This window comes from Phoenix dactylifera, chromosome 5, assembly GCF_009389715.1.
Source record: "Phoenix dactylifera cultivar Barhee BC4 chromosome 5, palm_55x_up_171113_PBpolish2nd_filt_p, whole genome shotgun sequence".
Classification (NCBI taxonomy): Eukaryota; Viridiplantae; Streptophyta; class Magnoliopsida; order Arecales; family Arecaceae; genus Phoenix; species Phoenix dactylifera.
Genome location: NC_052396.1, coordinates 14,563,738 through 14,585,636, shown reverse-complemented (window position 1 = coordinate 14,585,636; position 21,899 = coordinate 14,563,738).

Sequence of the window (21,899 nt, the reverse complement as noted above, 5' to 3'; positions counted from 1 at the left end):
GGACGCCTATCCCTTGTTCCAAGTCCCTTGACTGAAACAAGCTCAATATTCAAACGTTTTACAAAAGATTTGAAAGCTCTTAAGAAGCAAATATAACAATGAGAAACAATAAAATCGGAAGAACCCTTTTTGCTGTTGGAAGCGTGGATGATGGTGGTTCTTCTGATGTGGATCACGTTGGCTTGAATGCGAGCTTTGATTGCCAAGTGGGAGTGAGTAGATGAGCTCGAAATCAGATGGGAAAGCTTGAATGCACTTGATTTCTCCTCTTGAAAGCTCTAACTCCCTTGAACCTCTTTTTCTTTCTTCTCTCTTGAATGATCTTGTGTTGGGTTGGTAAGAAGTTGTTGAGAAGCACTTAAGAGGTCCCTTTTATAGCCCAAAAAGCAAATATAGCCGTTAGACACAAGATATGACCGTTTGAAATTCAAATCTACCTGAAAAAATTGTCAGTCGCGTCCCAGGCGCTCCGGGGACGTCTCCGCGCTTTACGGGGACGTCTCCGCTTGTTTGCGCTTTTTGCATGGGGATGACTCCGCTGCTTCGGGGATGACTCCGCGCTCCGGGGACGTCTCCACGCTTTACGGGGACGTCTCCGCTTGTTTGCGCTTTTTGCATGGGGATGACTCCGCTGCTTCAGGGGACGTCTCCGCTGCCTTATCTCCGAAAAAATCATTCTCTGGAAAACTCTGAGAGAGCCGTCTCCGCTATCTAGGGGACGACTCCGCTGGTCTGCTTTTTACTTGCAGGGACGACTCCGCAGGTACCGGGGACGTCTCCAGACGTGCCAGTTCTTCCTGTTTGTGCCAGAGACGTCTCTGAGACAACCCGGAGACGTCTCGGCTGTCCCTGATCTGTTTTCTTCAACTCAAAAATTCTTCAATAAATTCATAAAAATTATGGGAACTTGCCTAGACATTTCTTAACAATATTCTTAATTAAACACATGAAATCCTCAATTAAATTGTTAAGATAAATGAAATTATACTCTCGTGTTTTGTATTCATCAAAATCCATTAGGTGGTCAACAGGATCGATGGAAGGATGGGAGCTGGGGATGCGGTGACGGCTGGCAGCGATCGTGCTGATGGCGTGGAGGATTTGGAAGGGATGCCATGGGACTGCTGCTGGGATTTTCCTTGCTGGGAGGGAGATGAATGTGGAGGAGGGGCTGAGATGATGGCGTGATCATGGGAGTAAGGAGAGAGCGGACACTGGGATTCTGCTGATGGGCGTTGCTGGCATGCGGTGGGGATGAGGTTGAGGATTTGGCGACGCCTTGCAACTGGGCTGGCACGCGGGATCGACGGGAGGAGCCGATATGGAGCTTGGCTGCGTTCATGTTGATGGCGTGGCGGATTTGGAAGCGGGATCGTCGGGGATGAGCTGTTCACGGAAGAGCTGGGATTTGAGGGCGAATCACGATTTAGGGAGAGCCTGGATCTCGAGAGGAAGGGGAAGGCGGTGATGCACTGCGGACGGCTGGAGCGGCTGCTTGGATCACGGAAGATGAATCGGGAGCTGGGAGACACCAAGTTCCGTCCAATTAGTCATATAGATAAAAAAAATAGTATGATATGAAAATTTGGCTTGTAAGGTCATCTATTTTGACTGGAGGTTAATTGCAAGTCTTTCAAGTCATGGGTCACCCAGTACCTCATTGTTATGATATGGCCAAATTAGATTTACCCAAAATTCTTTCCCAAAAGCATAGAAAAATTGGACCTGATTTGGATCCAAACCTGACTCGGACCTGACCCGATCTTCAACCGGGTCAGATCTGGGAAGGAATTCTTCTTTAGTCAAATTTGTACTCAATGTGCATTTTATCTCTAATTTATGAAAATCTGTGCCAGACCCAAATATAATATTAATCCAGTGAATTTATCATTATCGGTTAGCAATAATACTAATTTAGGTGACATGTAGGTCGCACTTTTGTGCTCTCATCATGACCCTCTGACCTATTCGGAAGCTGTCAAGAGTAGGGACTCTGACAGATGGCTGGACGCCATGAAATCCGAGATAGATTCTATGTATACAAACCAAGTGTGGACTTTGGTTGATGCACCTGAGGGAGTGATTCCAATAGGGTGCAAATGGGTATACAAGAAGAAGATAGGAGCTGATGGCCAGAGGGATTTGTCTCAAGAGGGAGAGCAAATCAAGTATGTAGGCTTAAGAAATCCATTTATGGATTAAAGCAGGCATCTAGAAGTTGGAACATCCATTTTGACATGATAGTCAAAGAGTTTGGCTTCATTAAAAATATAGATGAACCTTGTGTGTACAAGAAGACTAGTGGGAGTGCTATTGTCTTCTTGATATTATATGTGGACGATATATTGGTCATTGGAAATGATGTTCCAATGATGCAATCGGTCAAGACTTGGCTATCAAAGAAATTTGCCATGAAAGACTTGGGTGAAGCATCCTATATACTTGGTATAAGGATCTATAGAGATAGATCTAAAAGGATGCTAGGTTTGTCCGAGTCTAGGTACATAGGTAATGTGCTGAAGAGGTTCAGCATGGATGGAAGTAAGAAAGGTTTCTTACCCATAGGATATGGCATACAACTCTCTAGGAAGATGTCTCCTAAGACATCTGAAGAGAGTCATTCTATTCCCTATGCTTCAGCAGTAGAGTCAATCATGTATACTATGTTATGTACTAGGCCTGATGTAGCTTATGCCTTGGGTATGGTAAGTAGATTTCAGGCAGATCCCGGGGAGGATCATTGAAAAATTGTGAAAAGTATTCTCAAATACTTGAGAAGGACTAGAGATGTTTTTCTGATTTATGGAGGATCAGAATTGAAACTAGAAGGCTATTCAGATTCTAGCTTTCAATCTGATCCAGATGATAGCAAGTCAATCTCTGGATATATCTTCACTTTGAATGGTGGAGCTGTGAGTTGGAAGAGTTCCAAATAGCAAACTGTAGCTGACTCAACTACTGAGGCAGAATACATAGCTGTTAGTGAAGCTGCTAAGAAAGCAGTCTGGATGCAGAAGTTCATCACAGAGCTGGGTGTAGTTCCTGAGATTGCCGGACCAGTCCCAGTTTATTGCGATAACACTGGAGCTGTTGCACAGGCTAAGGAACCAAGGTCTCATCATAGATCCAAGCACATTTTGAGACGCTTCCACCTTGTTCGAGAGATAATTGAAAGACAAGACGTCAAGATTGAACGAGTAGATACAAAGAACAATATAGCAGACCCATTTACTAAAGCTCTACCACGACAGCAATTCAATCGTCACCTTCGATTGTATGGGGTTAAAATATAAGGGCGATTGGCTTTAGTGCAAGTGAGAAATTGAAAGAGTAGATGCCCTATAAGCCAATCATTTGATAGGTTTCTCTTTGTAATCCTCCAAATCATGTACTTTGACACTCGATATATATCAATAAAGATATTGTGTTTCATCATTTGCTACTTATCTGTTTTATTATTGGATGATGAACCCCATAAATTAGGACATTGGTTTTAGGGTTATGATAAGATCAAGTGGGGGCTAACCAAATGGGAGAAGAGGGAGGGGCCTACGCCCCTCCCTTGGCTGGTGGCGTGAAGGAAAAAGGAGGGGCCATGCCCCTCCTATTTTGAATTCACAAAGGGATAAAGATGAGCTCCTAAAATTTAGGAGTTCATCTCTATCCACACACCATAAAAGAGGGGTTTGTTAGATGTATGCCCTAGAAGCCAATTTGACTGACACATTGTTGATTCTAGGGACATAATTTTGTACTTGACTGTTTATTATTGAATAAATAAAAGGCATCTTTTCATTCATATTATTTATGTGTCTATGAATCGTCCAAGAATTAATAAGATGATGATACATATTCTCAGGAGTTGAGAATTTGAGCCATGTATCATTGGTGATTAATTTCTAAATGCTCCTGATCAATGGATCATCACGAGGACGGTGATCGATCCGATCAGTGCACAGATCACTTTCCTTCTGGATGGACGAGACTTGAGTCCACAGTGTAGGGACACTGAAGTGATAGTGCAGGTGCTTGTTAGAGAACAAGGGTACTGAGCGTGACCAAGACAAGAAGTCACTTAGGATGTCTATCCACTCGTCAGTGACTTGCTTGATGTTGCAGTAGTGTGACTGGTCCTTTGACCTGCGGTGCTTCGGCTACTCACAGTGAGGTTATTGTAGTTTGACTGCACACATACATGGTCTCTAGCCATATGGGTCCATGCAGTGTAGATTGGCTGCAGTAGGTTCACTGTAGGAGTAGGGTATGCACCTATAAGGAATCTATCGACCTTGATAGAAGAGGAGTGATCCTATGTGATTTATTAGACTGAGTTCTAAGACCTTGGCCAGGGCAGTAATATAAAGTGGAAAAAGAGTTTTCCACTATCGAACTCAAGTCGAATAAATCTTGACATATGACAGACGATGGGGTTTGACGAGTTGTCCATGACCTCCATCCTGTAGGGATCCACGATAGTAGGACTGTATCACATGTTAACTGCACCTAGAGGTTCATCATTCCATTCTGCTGGGTAGCCACTACATGCTGCTAGGTGTCACTGGTGGATGGTGGGACTCACAGGGATTATCTCGATGATCGATAAACCCTAATGAGTTGAGTTGGAATCGTTCCAACCCATTGAAAGGAGTTTTCAATGATATTGAGATAGAGATCACAATATATCTCACTACCAGTCAGAATAGAACCTATGGAGTCACACACACTAGAAGTATTGACCGATCCGATGGTTGAAATCGTGATTAGGAATCACAAGTAATCAATTTGATTGATAAGAAGTTGAAGAAAGGAACAAAGGGAATTAATTAATTGGACTTGAAACAAGAGTCCTACTTCGGGTAGGATTCCTAGAGTCCTAATTGGATTAGGACTGGGAATCCTAGTTGGAGTAGGACTGGGATTCCTACTTGGAATAGGATTCCTACAATCCTAATGAGATTAGGAATTTTGAATTAAAATTGGATTCCTACTTGAAGTAGGATTCCTAGAAATTCTAATTGGATTAGGACTTCGGATTCAAATAGAGTCCTAATTGGATTAGGACTAAAATTAAATACATCCTAATTGGATTAGGATTCCTTAAGTCTAAATTAATTATTAATCTAATGAATCAATATGACTCCTAATTGGATTAGGATTGAAGAGTTCAATTGAGTCATAGTTCATTCAAGTCCTAATTGGATTAGGACTAGCATAGATTGAACCCAATTTGGCCAATCCTAATTAGATTAGGATTAAACCATGAAAGAGGGACCTAATCCTCTTTGGAAGAGGATTAGGCTAACCAAGTAAGAGGGGCATCAGCCCCTCTCCACTTGATTAGGTGCGACATGAAGAGAGAGGGGGCCGGCGCCCCTCTTGGAAAGTTGTCAAGGGCTCCTAACTTGTAGGAGCCCTTCATCCTTATTAAAGGAGGACTAGGGCCGGCGCCCTAGATGAATCTTTTCTCCTCTTCAAGCCTGGAAGCCCCCTCTCCTCCTCTTGGTTCAGCCGCAAGCAAAGGGAGAAGAATCTCCAAGTGTTGGCGGCCTCCTCCCCTTCCCTTCCTTCATCCAACGCAAGGAACAAAAGAAGGCTACGTGGGGTTCTTTCTTTTTCCTCATCTTCATCCTTCTTCTTCCTCCTCTCAAGCACAATCAAGGGTTGATTGAAAGAGAGGAGATCAGCCATCAAAGAAGTCTTTGCAAGGGAGCTAGCACCCCGGGAAGACAAGAAAGATTGGATCGGATCCTGCTTCGTGTGGATACCCGTAGAGGCCGGACGTTTTGAACGGCTTCAAGCGAACCCTCTTCCAAAACCACGAATTCAGATTTGCGGTGATCATCTACCCGCGCAAGGTGAAGATTGATCTTCCTAATAGTTTTAAAAGTTTTAATTCTTACCTAATTACGAAAGGTCTCGAAACAACGTTCATGCGCATGAACGTCGATCCCGCACATGCCTCTTCCGCTGCCACCTGATTTAATTTTTGAAATATCAGCGGCATGGGCGGGTTCCCAACAGTGGTATCAGAGCCTAGGCTTCGTAGATTAAGGTAAGAATTAAATATCTAAAGGCATATTAGATCTGAAAATTGAATGATCATGCATGCTGAAAAATTCTGCATGCAGATTTTTCAGGGGTGCTGATTTTTTGCATGCTGATTTTTATGTGATAAAAAGATGATTCTAAATGCATTGTTAATGGGATTACAAAGTTTAGAATCATGATTAGCATGATCAGCGACCTATGTCATGATACAATCAGTTAGTTTTCAGATCTGAAAATTATAATTGTTGCATACGGTGATGATCATAGGATTCAACCCCTTTTGGTATCAAATGTAATGACCTGCGATGTGATCTGCGATGTCATGTAATTTTTCAGATGCTTGCATGCATCTTATTTGATGTTTTGAGAGGCCTGCGTGCCTCCTAAAAGGAGATGTAATTTATTTTTATTTTTATTTTACATCTGGTTGTATTTCTGTGATGTGATGTACATCAACGATCGAGTTGAAGCAAAGGCATGAGATGAAAGGTGATCTAATCGGTTGATGGCGATGGGATCAAGAGTTGATCAAGGATCGAATCAAGGAGGCTTAGAACCAATTCAAGAGTTGAAGACCACTTGATCGATTGATGTGCATGTGCTTGTAATACGACCTAATTAGAATCCATGATCATCACCTATTTAAAGTTTTAGCTTTAATTTGATGCTGCGATTATAACTGCCTGTGATGAGCCGTTTGCATGTGATGTGAATGCGAGTCGGGTAGATAGGTTTACATATGATGTATCAAACCCAATTGAGACCTAAATCAAAACCTCCTCAATCAAGTCGAGAGTGAACCGACATGAGCAAGTCATATTAGATTAATTGATCTAATTGGTGTCCTAGGGAAAGCATGAAAGGTGGTTACTTAATTAGGACCTTACTCTCTGAGTAAGGGAGCCTCCCACCTGCTTACCTGGCCAATTGTTCGATTACCTCTTATGAAGGGCTCAAGTTGCAAACACTAAGACCTGATTAACCAATATTAAGTCAATAGGTCTTCCACTGTAGTAGAGCTGCTAAGGCCTTTCTGATGTTGATTTGTCTCGGCTGGACACAGTGGTCAAGTTGCATCGGGGGGCTGGACCTCTCTATAGACATGAGATGTTGTAGGGTAAAGGTGGGGTTGGGCACCAATAACTGTTAGGTGAGGACCCAATGACGACTTTATTCCTACGGTTATACGGTGGGTCTGACTTAACTAAGAAATGGGACCAATAACTGTTAGGTGAGGTCTTCATGGCTTAGAGACCAAGTTGCACTGCAACATGCTTGAGAAGCATTGTACAAGAGTTGTACACTCATCCATCTATGTGTCACCAATAACCGTTAGGTGAGGTGGCATGTAAATTGGTGAGACCGCAGTACCTACTAGAAACCCTAGTCGCGTAGGATTTCCGTTTTCCTACCAGGGAGTGTAAGGGATTCGAGAAAATAGTGGGAGTCACATTTGTCCTAAAAGACCTTAGAACAGATTAGGATCAAGTACAAAAGTCTAACTAGAATCTTTACTCTCTGCAGATACAATGTCGGCTTCAAACCCTTTGACCCGTATTCTTGAGACCAACCGACTGACCGGAACCAATTACAAAGACTGGCTTAGAAATCTCAAAATAGTTTTGGACTGTGAGAAGATAGGCTACATACTCGATTCAGATATCCCCACACTACCAACACGTCCTACTGATGTTTCAGCGTCAGATGCATCAAAAGTGGTTGGATGATGACATTAGAGTAAAATGCTATATGATGGCATCCATGTCTAATGAACTCCAATGCCAGCATGAAAATATAAAGACCGCTAGGGACATACTGGCACACCTGCAAGAGTTGTATGGTGAGCAGAGTCGCACAGCTCGTTTTGAAGTATCCAAGAGGCTCTTCAAAGCGAAGATGCGCGAGGGGCAGTCTGTCCATGATCACGGTCTGACCATGATCAAGGACCTAGAGGAGCTTGAGAAGCTCGGTATGGACATGCACAAGGAATTACAAGTGGATTTGATCCTACAGTCACTTCCTGATTTATTTGGTCAGTTTATAGTAAACTACCACATGAATAAGATTGAATGCACTAAGACTGAACTAATCAACATGTTGGTAACTGCTGAGGGAGCCTTGAAAGGTTCAAGGGGCAATGTCCTTGCTGCTGAGTTGACTTCTGGTTCCAAGAGAAAGTCTGCTTGGAAGAAAAAGAAGCCTGCTAAGAAGCAGAAGAAAGACAAGAAGCCAAAGAAGGAAGTTCAAAAGAAAAAGGCTAACGATAAAGGAAAATGTTTCCACTGCAATGTCGAAGGCCACTGGAAGAGGAACTGTCCTTCATACCTCGAGAGCCTGAAGAACAAGAAAGGTGACACACCTTCAGAAGGTATAGACTTGCTCATAATTGAAACTAATCTAGCGGTTTCTTCTACTTCTAGTTGGGTTATAGATTCTGGTTCTAGTGCTCATCTGTGCACTACCATGCAGGGTCTAAAGGAAAGTAGAAGGCTGACGGAAGGTTGCGGTAACCCTTCGGGTTGGCAACGGGGCAAAAGTTGCTGCTGTGGCTGTGGGCACCTACCATCTGCGACTACCGTCTGGATTTAGTTTAATACTTAGAGACTGCTATTATGTACCTGTTGCTAGCAGAAATTTGATTTCTGTTTCATGTCTAGCACAGGAAGGTCATGTTTTTATATTTGACAAAGACTGCTGTTCTATTTATTTGAGAAATAAAATAGTCGCACGTGGTTTCATGATTGACAGTCTCTATCATTTACATATGGATGTATCTGTGAATGTTACCGAGCAAGAAGTGAGTGCCAAAGGATCCAAAAGATCCAGAGATGAGATAAACCAAAGATATTTGTGGCACCTCAGGCTTGGCCATATTGGAGAGGACAGAATGAACAAAATGGATAAAGATGGGCTTTTAGGCTCATTGACTAACGAGTCATATCCAGTTTGTGAGTCCTGTCTTCAAGGAAAAATGGCTAGACTGCCCTTTGTAGGACATGGGGAGAGGACCACTGAAATACTTACCCTAGTACATACAGATGTATGTGGCCCATTCGATGTGCTAGCCAGGGGACGTTATTCTTACTTCATTACCTTTATCGATGATTATTCACGGTATGGGTATGTGTATCTTATGAGACACAAGTCTGAATCTTTTGAAAAATTCAAAGAGTTCAAGAATGAAGTAGAAAAAACAAATTGGAAAACCTCTTAAAGCTCTTCGATCAGATCGAGGAGGAGAATACCTTAGTAGGGAATTCCGGGACTATCTCAAAGAAAACGGCATAGCCTCACAATGGACACCTCCGGGTACACCTCAACTCAACGGAGTGTCAGAGAGGAGAATCGGACCCTATTGGATATGGTCAGGTCCATGATGAGCTTCACTGATCTACCTATGTTCTTTTGGGGAGATGCCTTACTCACAACGATTTATTTATTGAATAGAGTTCCCTCTAAATCCGTTCCTACCACACCGTATGAGATATGGCATGGTAAGAAACCAAGTCTGGGTCATCTCAAGATTTGGGGATGTCCGGCCCACGTCAAGAGACTACAGGCGGACAAGTTAGAGGCTAGGACCATAAGTGCTCGTTTTATAGGATATCCTAAAGAGTCATTAGGATACAATTTTTACGTCTCAGAGGATCACAATGTGTTTGTGAGCCGTCATGCCATCTTCTTGGAAAATCAGTTTATCCTTGATAGAGGCAGTGGGAGGAAAATTGAGCTTGAAGAGAAAGTCTCTGAAAAGCAACGAGTCATGGATCCTATTGAACCCATTCATACAGAGCCAGTACACGATGTCCCTCGACCACCTCGTAGATCTAGTAGGGTCTCCCATCCTCCCGATAGATACTTAGGTATACTTGAAGAGGATACCAAGGAAATGTTCCTAGTGGGAGATAGGGATCACATACAGGATCCCAAAACCTACAACGAGGCGATATCTGATATCGATTCCGAGAAATGGCTGGAAGCTATGAAGTCAGAGTTAGATTCCATGCATTCCAACCAAGTCTGGACCTTAGTAGATCTACCAGAAGGTATTGTACCTATTGGATGCAAATGGATCTACAAAAGGAAGATAGGTTCGGATGGAGAGGTAGAGACCTATAAGGCAAGGCTTGTGGCGAAAGGGTATAGTCAACGCGAAGGCATTGACTATCAGGAGACCTTTTCACCTGTAGCCATGCTAAAATCCATCCGAACATTGCTTGCCATTGCAGCATTTCATGATTATGAAATCTGGCAGATGGATGAGAAAACTGCTTTCCTGAATGGATATCTTGATGAAGATATCTATATGGAACAGCCTTTGGGTTTTACTTCCAGTGATGGAGATCACAAGGTCTGCAAGCTGCAAAGGTCCATCTATGGACTAAAGCAAGCATCTCGGAGTTGGAACACTCGTTTCGATGATGCAATCAAAACGTTTGATTTCATCAAAAACGAAGAGGAACCGTGTGTTTACAAAAGGTTAGTGGGAGTGCTGTCGTTTTTCTCGTACTGTACGTAGATGACATTCTCCTGATTGGGAATGATATTTCCATGCTAACCTCGGTCAAGGTCTGGTTGTCAAAAGAATTCTCCATGAAAGACCTTGGGGAAGCATCCTATATTTTGGGAATAAAGGTCTATAGAGATAGATCTAAAAGGATGCTTGGCCTTTCACAGAAGATGTACATAGAGGAGATGCTGAAGAGGTTCAGCATGGAAAACTCCAAGAGGGGTCTCTTACCCCTAAAGCATGGAATTCATCTCTCCAAGAAGATGTGCCCCAACACATCTGAAGAGATTCAACGCATGAGCAAGATTTCCTATGCATCGGCAATAGGAAGCCTCATGTATGCCATGCTGTGTACACGACCTGATATAGCTCTTGCTGTGAGTGTCACAAGCAGATATCAGTCGGATCCAGGCAAGAAGCACTGGATAGCTGTGAAGAACAGTCTTAAGTACTTAAGAAGAACTAAGGACATGTTCTTGGTCTTTGGGAGAAGATCAGAGTTGAAGGTAGAAGGATGCACACATATTGATGATAGAAAGTCTACATCAGAATATGTGCAATTGTGATTCAGTAAATTGGAAGAGTTCCAAACAACCGATCATTATAGATTCTACCTTAGAAGCTGAATGTTAAGCCGTATCTAAGGGTGCAGTAGAAACCTTCTGATTAAAAGTTAATTGCAGAGTTAGGTGTAATGTCATCAAATGCCATAACACTTTACTGCGATAACATTGGCACCATAGCACTAGCTATGGAGCCATGGTCTCATCAGAAGTCCAAGCACATAGAGCGGCGCTTCCATTTCATACGCGACTATGATGTAGAGGTGCAGAGAGTAGACTCCGCGGATAACGTGGCAGACCCGTTCACTAAGCAGCTGAGTCAGCAAAAGACTGAAGCCCACCTTGAGAAGATGGGCCTAAGATATATGACCAATTGGCTTTAGTGCAAGTGGGAGATTGTTAGATGTATGCCCTAGAAGCCAATCTGGCTGACACATTAATAATTCTAGGGATATAATTTTGTACTTGACTATTTATTATTGAATAAATAAAAGGCATCTTTTCATTCATATTGTTTATGTGTCTATGAATCGTCCAAGAAATTAATAAGATGATGATACATATTCTCAAGAGTTGAGAATTTGAGCCACGTATCATTGGTGATTAATTTCTAAATGCTCCTGATCAATGAATCATCACGAGAACGGTGATCGATCCGATCAGTGCACAGATCACTTTCCTTCTGGATGGACGAGACTTGAGTCCACAGTGTAGGGACACTGAAGTGATAGTGCAGGTGCTTGTTAGAGAACAAGGGTACTGAGCGTGACCAAGACAAGAAGTCACTTGGATGTCTATCCACTCGTCAGTGACTTGCTTGATGTTGCAGTAGTGTGACTGGTCCTTTGACCTGCGGTGCTTCGGCTACTCACAGTGAGGTTATTGAAGTTTGACTGCACACATACATGGTCTCTAGCCATATGGGTCCATGCAGTGTAGATTGGCTGCAGTAGGTTCACTGTAGGAGTAGGGTATGCACCTATAAGGAATCTATCGACCTTGATAGAAGAGGAGTGATCCTATGTGATTTATTAGACTGAGTTCTAAGACCTTGGCCAGGGCAGTAATATAAAGTGGAAAAAGAGTTTTCCACTATCGAACTCAAGTTGAATAAATCTTGACATATGACAGACGATGGGGTTTGACGAGTTGTCCATGACCTCCGTCCTGTAGGGATCCACGATAGTAGGACTGTATCACATGTTAACTGCACCTAGAGGTTCATCATTCCATTCTGCTGGGTAGCCACTACATGCTGCTAGGTGTCACTGGTGGATGGTGGGACTCACAGGGATTATCTCGATGATCGATAAACCCTAATGAGTTGAGTTGGAATCGTTCCAACCCATTGAAAGGAGTTTTCAATGATATTGAGATAGAGATCACAATATATCTCACTACCAGTCAGAATAGAACCTATGGGGTCACACACACTAGAAGTATTGACCGATCCGATGGTTGAAATCGTGATTAGGAATCACAAGTAATCAATTTGATTGATAAGAAGTTGAAGAAAGGAACAAAGGGAATTAATTAATTGGACTTGAAACAAGAGTCCTACTTCGGGTAGGATTCCTAGAGTCCTAATTGGATTAGGACTGGGAATCCTAGTTGGAGTAGGACTGGGATTCCTACTTGGAATAGGATTCCTACAATCCTAATGAGATTAGGAATTTTGAATTAAAATTGGATTCCTACTTGGAGTAGGATTCCTAGAAATTCTAATTGGATTAGGACTTCGGATTCAAATAGAGTCCTAATTGGATTAGGACTAAAATTAAATACATCCTAATTGGATTAGGATTCCTTAAGTCTAAATTAATTATTAATCTAATGAATCAATATGACTCCTAATTGGATTAGGATTGAAGAGTTCAATTGAGTCATAGTTCATTCAAGTCCTAATTGGATTAGGACTAGCATAGATTGAACCCAATTTGGCCAATCCTAATTAGATTAGGATTAAACCATGAAAGAGGGACCTAATCCTCTTTGGAAGAGGATTAGGCTAACCAAGTAAGAGGGGCATCAGCCCCTCTCCACTTGATTAGGTGCGACATGAAGAGAGAGGGGGCCGGCGCCCCCTCTTGGAAAGTTGTCAAGGGCTCCTAACTTGTAGGAGCCCTTCATCCTTATTAAAGGAGGACTAGGGCCGGCGCCCTAGATGAATCTTTTTCCTCCTCTTCAAGCCGTGGAAGCCCCCTCTCCTCCTCTTGGTTCAGCCGCAAGCAAAGGGAGAAGAATCTCCAAGTGTTGGCGGCCTCCTCCCCTTCCCTTCCTTCATCCAACGCAAGGAACAAAAGAAGGCTGCGTGGGGTTCTTTCTTTTTCCTCATCTTCATCCTTCTTCTTCCTCCTCTCAAGCACAATCAAGGGTTGATTGAAAGAGAGGAGATCAGCCATCAAAAGAAGTCTTTGCAAGGGAGCTAGCACCCCGGGAAGACAAGAAAGATTGGATCGGATCCTGCTTCGTGTGGATACCCGTAGAGGCCGGACGTTTGAACGGCTTCAAGCGAACCCTCTTCCAAAACTACGAATTCAGATTTGCGGTGATCATCTACCCGCGCAAGGTGAAGATTTGATCTTCCTAATAGTTTTAAAAGTTTTAATTCTTACCTAATTACGAAAGGTCTCGAAACAACGTTCATGCGATGAACGTCGATCCCGCACATGCCTCTTCCGCTGCCACCTGATTTAATTTTTGAAATATCAGCGGCATGGGCGGGTTCCCAACAGGGTCGACCCAAGGAAAGCATGAGTCGACCCAAACCTCAAAGCCTCTCAAGCCTCAAGAAAATAGTTCTCTGGAAACACTGAGAGGGTCGACCCAAGAGGAAGTTGAGTCGACCCAAGCTTGAGTCGACCCAAACACTGAGAGGGTCGACCCAAAGGCAGTGACAGAATACATTGACAGAATAGGTTCTCTGGAAACCCTGAGAGGGTCGACCCAAGTGAAAGTTGAGTCGACCCAACTGAACCTTTAGTCGACCCAAAGAAATGTTGAGTCGACCCAAGTGAAGGAAGGCTGAATTATAAGTTTCTGTGGTTCTGAGAGGGTCGACCCAAGGAAAGGCTGAGTTGACCCAAGTGAATGTTGGGTCGATCCAAGGAAAGGTTGAGTCGACCCAAGAACGGGCAGAAGCATAACGGCTAGTTCTGCAGAAGTACTTTTTGTCCTTCCAACAGTGAGTAACGGCTAGTTTTTGAATTCTAACCATTGAGACTTGTCTAATGGATGAAGAAAACTATTTAAAGTGGCACTATTCATCAGAGAAAATATCCTTTTGCAAAATATCAAAAAGTACACAAGAAAGACAAAGTGCCCTAATCTTCTTCATTCAAGTGCTTCATTCAAGAGTCAAAAAGAAAGTGGTTGAGCAGATTCCAAGAGTCATTAAGAGCTCCATCCACCCTTGAAGAGTGAAGCATCCTTGACAAAGAAGAGAGAAGTCACATCAAGCGATAACTATTCTCTAAACTCTTCTTTGTAGATTATATTGTTATATTTGCTCATCTAGGAGCTTAAATCTTCTTACTTCGTTTATTAAACTCCTTGTAAAGGTTAGTTAGTAAGCCGCAAAACCAACAGTGTAGGTTGATTGGTGAATCCGTAAAACCAAATGTAAAGGTTCGTTGGTGAGCCCGGAAAACCAACATAGGTTCGTTGGTGAGCCCGTAAAACCAACATAGGTTTTTGGTGAACCCGGAAAACCAAAGTGTAAAGGTTTTTGGATTGTGAGCCCGGAAAACAATCCAACTGTAATCCGCGGAATTATAGTGAATTCCCAAGGGATCGCTTAGGGAGTGGACGTAGGTGCTTAGAAGAGCACCGAACCACTATACTTCTTGTTGTTTGTGTTGTGCTTTGTTTAATTCCACTAACTCATCAATTGACATAAGTAAGATAGTTAAAATTAAGAGAAACCAATTCACCCCCCCCTCTTGGCTTGTCACCTTGGGCAACAAGTGGTATCAGAGCAAGGTGCTCCAATAGTACTTATTGATCTCACAATCAAGAGTTAAAGATCATGACAACCCAAGTGGGATGTTCTATGAGTGAGGGGCAATCCACAAATAGACCTCCTCTATTTAATGGCACAAATTACACATACTGAAAAGCTAGGATGAGGATATTCATTCAAGCTTTAGACTATGAATTGTGGTATATCATTACTAGAGGACCTCACACACCCACAATTAGTATAGAGGGCACTATCATACCCAAATCAGAAATGGATTGGAATGAAAGTGATAGAAGATTAGCACAATTAAATGCAAAAGTAATTAATGTACTTTACTGTTCATTAGATGTAAGTGAATTCAATAGAATATCTACATGCATCTCTGCAAAAGAAATTTGGGACAAACTTGAGGTCACACATGAAGGGACTAATCAAGTTAAGGAGTCAAAAATAAACATATTAGCACATAAGTATGAATTGTTTAAAATAGAATCCACTGAGTCCATAACTGATATGTTTACTCGTTTTACTGAAATTATAAATGGACTAAAGAGTTTAGGAAAGTCTTATACTAACTCTGAATTGGTGCGAAAAATTCTCAGGTCTCTACCAAAAGTTTGGGAGGCCAAGGTAACTGCAATTTAGGAAGCTAAGGACCTCAATACACTGCAATTAGAGGAACTTCTAGGATCACTCATGGCCCATGAGTTGACCATGAGGCAAAATTCAGAAGATGAGGTCAAGAGAAGAAAGACCATTGCCCTAAAGTCAACCACTCCAAAACAACAAACTGAGTCGGAAGATTCAGATGATGATGATGAATTTGATGAAGAAGGAATGGCTATGCTTGGAAGAAAATTCAGAAAATTTATGAGAGGTAAAAATAGATTTCATAAAAAGAAATCCTTCTTCAAAGGTAGCTCAAGCAAAAAAAAGGGTAAGGACAAAGAAAAGGAAAAAGAATCACCTATTTGTTATGAGTGTAACAAGCCCGGGCATTATAAGATGATTGCCCGGAATTAAAGTGGATGGCAAGAAAACTGAAAAAGAAGAACTTCATGGCTGAATGGAGTGAAAGTAAGGAGTCAAGTTCGGAAGAGGAAGATCATCAAGAGACGGCCCAAATATGTCATATGGCCAATGACGATGAGGTACATTCTGAACATGAATGTGATTTTACTGTTGATGAATTACATGATGCATTTTTAGAACTCATGGAAGAACATAAAAAACTAATCAATAAAAATAAAGTTCTAAAAGAAGAAAATCAATCTCTTATCAAAGATAAGTTAAAACTATCTCATAACTATGAAACATTAAGTAGGAAACTCACAAATGAAACCAAGAATCTAATTGCTGAAAATGTCAAGTTAAAAGAAGATGCTGAAAAATATAAATCCTTAGTAGATAAGTTTATACTTAGTTCTACCAAATTAAATATGATTCTTGATAGTCAAAAAGCTGTATATGATAAGGCTGGATTAGGATATAAAACAAATAGGAAACAAAAATACTTAAAAAATATTTTTGTAAAAGCTAAAAATAAAAATATTACTTGTCATTACTGCAATAAATTAGGACATAAAGCATATGAATGTAACTATAGAAAGTCCAGTCAAAACAAATTGAGTAATAATCATAAGCTTAAATTCAAGAAAGTTTGGGTTCCAAAAGGAACATCAAGTACTAACCCTAAAGGACCCAACATAGTTTGGGTACCTAAAGCTCTTTCTTGATCTTTATTGCAGGGGTGTCTTGCAGCTAATAAAGTAGAAAAACGATGGTATCTAGATAGCGGCTGTTCAAGACACATGACCGGTGACGTAGATCAATTTGTCACCTTGGAATCTAAGAAGGGTGGAGTAGTAACCTATGGAGACAATGGAAAAGGGTATATCATTGGAAAGGGTAAAATTTTCATTACTCCATCTACTTTCATAGAAAATGTCTTATTAGTTAAGGGTTTGAAACATAACCTACTTAGCATAAGTCAATTTTGTGATAAAGGATTTAAAGTCACATTTGAAGCATCAGTATGCATAATCACAAATCCTAAGGATAATAGCATTGTACTTGTAGGACAAAGGCAAAGAAATACTTACATGGTAGATCTTCATGATCTAAGCAAGAAAAATGGGTTATGCTTAATTACTAATGAAGAAAAGAAAAATGAAACAAGTTGGCTTTGGCATCGTAGACTAGGACATGCTAGTATGGAATTATATCAAAACTAGTCAAGAAAGAATTAATAAAAGATGTGCCAAAATTGATTTTTGAAAAGGACAAAATCTGTGGACCATGCTCATTAGGAAAACAAACTAAATCATCCTTCAAATCAAAGAATATAGTATCAACAACTAGGCCTTTTGAACTCATACACATGGATCTTTAGAAATAAATTAGATGAAAATGGGTTAGTTATAAGAAATAAAGCTAGACTTGTAGCTAAGGGATACAATCAAGAAGAAGGGATAGATTTTGATGAAACATTTGCTCCTGTAGCTAGATTAGAGGCTATTAGATTACTTCTAGCTTTTGCATGTTTCATGGATTTCAAATTGTATCAAATGGATGTAAAAAGTGCATTCTTAAACGGTTTTATAGAGGAAGAAGTATATGTAGAGCAACCTTTTGGTTTTGAGAATCATGAATTGCCAAATCATGTGTTTAGACTACATAAGGCATTATATGGATTGAAGCAAGCACCTAGGGCTTGGTATGATCGATTAAGCAAATTTCTACTAAATAATGACTTTAGTAGAGAAAATGTAGATAAAACACTGTTTCTCAAAAGAAAGGATGAAAATCTATTAGTGGTACAAATATATGTAGATGACATAATCTTTGGTGCCACAAATGATACTCTTTGCAAAGAATTTGCTGATTTAATGCACGGAGAATTCGAAATGAGTTTGATAAGAGAACTAAGTTTCTTTCTAGGATTACAAATCAAACAAACTAAAGAAGGTATCTTCATTCATCAAACTAAGTATACAAAGGAAATACTAAAGAGGTTTGGAAATGAAAATCATAAGGGAGTAGGCACTCCAATGAATCCTACTAGTAAGCTTGACAAAGATGAGAAAGGAAAGAGTATTGATATTAAGCTTTATAGAGGACTAATTGGATCCTTGCTCTACCTTACTGTTAGTAGACCAGACATCGTGTTTAGTGTAGGAATATGTGCTAGATACCAATCAGATCCTAAAGAGTCACATTTAAGTGCTGTTAAAAGAATCCTTAGATATTTAAGAGGAACTACGAACATAGGATTATGGTACTCAAGAGACTCCTGTCTAGATTTGCTTGCATACTCAGATGCTGATTTTGCTGGATGCAAATTAGATAGAAAGAGCATTAGTGGAACATGTCAATTCTTAGGAAACAACTTAGTATCATGGTTTAGCAAAAAGCAGAATTCAGTGGCACTGTCAACAGCTGAAGCTAAATATATAGCTGCTGGCAGTTGTTGTGCTCAAGTACTATGGCTTAAGCAACAACTAGAGGACTATGGAGTTAAGCTAGATAACATTCCTATTAAGTGTGATAATACTAGTGCCATCAACCTCACTAAAAATCCGGTTCAGCATTCTAAAGCCAAACATATAGAAATAAGATATCATTTTATTAGGGATCATGTGCAAAATGGAAACATATGTATTGAGCATATATGCACTGAAAAATAATTAGCTGACATATTCACAAAACCCTTGAGTGAAGATAGATTCTGCACGCTAAGGAGGGAATTAAGCATATGTGATCCTTTTTATTGAAGAGATATAAAAGGGAGCAAGCAGTCTAATGATACATTCCTCCCATTTCTAAAAACCCATGAAACATGAGTCAAACTTGTCATCTATAGATTCCTTACTCATGTATCATTGTCCCAGAAAGAATTTATAAGGATTGGAAGCGAGAAAAATTTTTAGAAGCGAAAAGGAAGAGAAAGGAAAAATTTCTGAACTTGGGTCGATCCAACCCAAAATAGGGTCGACCCAACGTTGAGTCGACCCAAGAAAATTCTTGAGTCGACCCAACGTCGGGACCCCACTATTAAAAGGGGGACCCGTGAGCTATCTAGGGCATTGTTTACACTTTGTCCTCTTCCGAAAACCCTATTTTCCACTCTCCAATCTCCTCCAATCATCTCCAAACAGTAGATTACTTCACAATCTTGGAGAAATAGGACCCAAGAGAGCCGTAGCCAAGCGATTCGGAAGAGTCTCACGGATCCAACGTGCGGAAAGGGAAGCTACAGAGCCGTCTACAGTGTCTCCACAAGGTGAGACACGTGTAGAGCCACCTCCTCCTCCCTCCCCTTCAGTACAACTTGCAAAGTTTGCGGGGAGACCGGTTACAACGGGGAGAAGGATCCATGCTGAGTTCTTGGATCAAGAAGGGTTCCGTTTGGGGGGATGGATCCGAAGGCAAGGATGGGAGTATCTCTGCTCCCTAGATGTGGTGATATACCCGGGACTAGTCCGGGAGTTCTATGCCTTCCTCAAAACTGGGATGGGAGGGCTCATATCGGAAGTTCGAGGAGTTAGGGTTCGAGTTTCCGAAGAGAGTTTGAATGAGTTGCTTCATCTCCCCTGCGAAGGAGCAACTCCAGAAAAGCCAGAAAACAAGTTGAGAGCCCTGCAGTTAATTCTTGAAAATGAAGACTTCGACTTCTCGGAGCAGGTTATAGCGAGCTCTCTTTCTGCAGAGATGAGGTTGTTGCACAACATCATTGATAGGATTCTATTTTCGAAGAGCGGGAGATTTGATCTCATTTCAGAGCGAGATCTAGTTATGATGGAGCATATTATTCAGGGTATTCCCCTGAATCTCCTGGCCATGATACTGAGGCAGATGAGGAAGGTGATCTGCAACTCCAGAGTATCCCTGCCTTATGGTATGATACTCACCTTGATCTTTCGACAGCACGACATATCAGTAGAGGGAGAGATCTCCAGGCATCTACTCCATACTGACACGTACACTGCACGATCCCTTATTCGCATGGGTTATGAGAAGGTGAACGGGCAGTGGGGTACGTACTGGAGCAGGGATTCAGGGTGATGCACCAGAGGGTGATGCACCAGATTTTGGAGACCCTATTCCTGAGGATGAGGAGCATACGGATCATCCTACTGCACCTTCAGAGGCTGGACCATCGTCATCTGTTCCTACGGGAGACACAGATGAGTTCTGGAGTAGGATGACTGAGCTTATGTCAGCTCAGGCGAGGACTATCACTGATGGGCTGACGAGCAGACTATATATCATGTCTGCTGAGATCAGTGATCTGAGAGAGCAGATAGGAGCTCTACGGCGAGAGAGAGAGACTCATGGACCATCTGTGCTACAGGCAGCTGAGTTAGAGATTTCGGCACAGAGTCATCCAGCTCACCGTGCTCCGCGCCAGACTCAGTCTCATCAGGCTCGACCTCCCCTCGCCACTTATACTAGAAGGATGAGGACTAGATCACAGCCATTAGATACTCCCTAGGCTGATATTAGCATTATGATTAGAGCCTAGGATATGTATCTAGTTCTCATATGTATTTTGTGTTGATCATGTACTTTGAACTTTGATTGAGGAACATTGAATTTGTTTTTGTTTTTGGCATTAATTGTACTAAAATGTTCCTATTTTGATCAATGAAGTTTAAATATTTGTTAATTATTGTGTATATTCCCATGCACCTATTTGATGATAACAAAAAGGGGGAGAAGTAAGGAAAGACAAATAAGTTGTGTAAGAAAGAGAAATAAGTTATCAAACAAGTTGAAAATTATAATAGGAAAGCATATACATTTAAGGGGGAGCAATTCGTAACAATGAAAATGATCAAATCTAAAATTTCTATTGAATTTCAGAATTTGGCACATAGAATTTCAGAATTTGGCACATACCTTTCACACCTCGATACATAATCTGAAACTCATGCTTTATCTCAAATTTTTGAAGTTTCATCTTTAATGAAATATAAATGAAAGGGGGAGCAATTCAAAAAGTCAAATTGGAAATATTTGGATGAAATAGGAGGAGACTTCACTCTCATATTTGAAAAGCTGAAATTCAACAACTTGAGCCCTTTTAAAACTGATTTTAAGATAAGTATCAATAGGCTCATACTCTATATTTTGTAATCATCAAAAAGGGGGAGATTGAGGATGATAGTGGTATTTTGATGATTAACAAGCAATAATCAAGAGTATGTTACAAGTTAATTCGATACTTCATTTATAAGTCTGTTACTCTCATTATATTCGTATAATAAGATAAAGATGCATTTCATTGTTTATATGGATGAATCTAACCTTGAGTTGCAGCAAAGTGTGGATTGAGTCGACCCCAAGGTTGATTGGGTCGATCCCGGCACATAAAGAAAGCATCTGGCACACTTCTGCAAAAATGGCACGGATGAACAGTAGTTGGGTTGACCCAAGGAAAGCATGAGTCGACCCAAACCTCAAGCCTCTCAAGCCTCAAGAAAACAGTTCTCTGGAAACACTGAGAGGGTCGACCCAAGAGGAAGTTGAGTCAACCCAAGCTTGAGTCGACCCAAACACTGAGAGGGTCGACCCAAAGGCAGTGACAGAATACATTGACAGAATAGGTTCTCTGGAAACCCTGAGAGGGTCGACCCAAGTGAAAGTTGAGTCGACCCAACTTAACCTTGAGTCGACCCAAAGAAATGTTGAGTCGACCGAGGTGAAGGAAAGCTGAATTATAAGTTTCTGTGGTTCTGAGAGGGTCGACCCAAGGAAAGGTTGAGTCGACCCAAGTGAAAGTTGGGTTGACCCAAGAAAAGGTTGAGTCGACCCA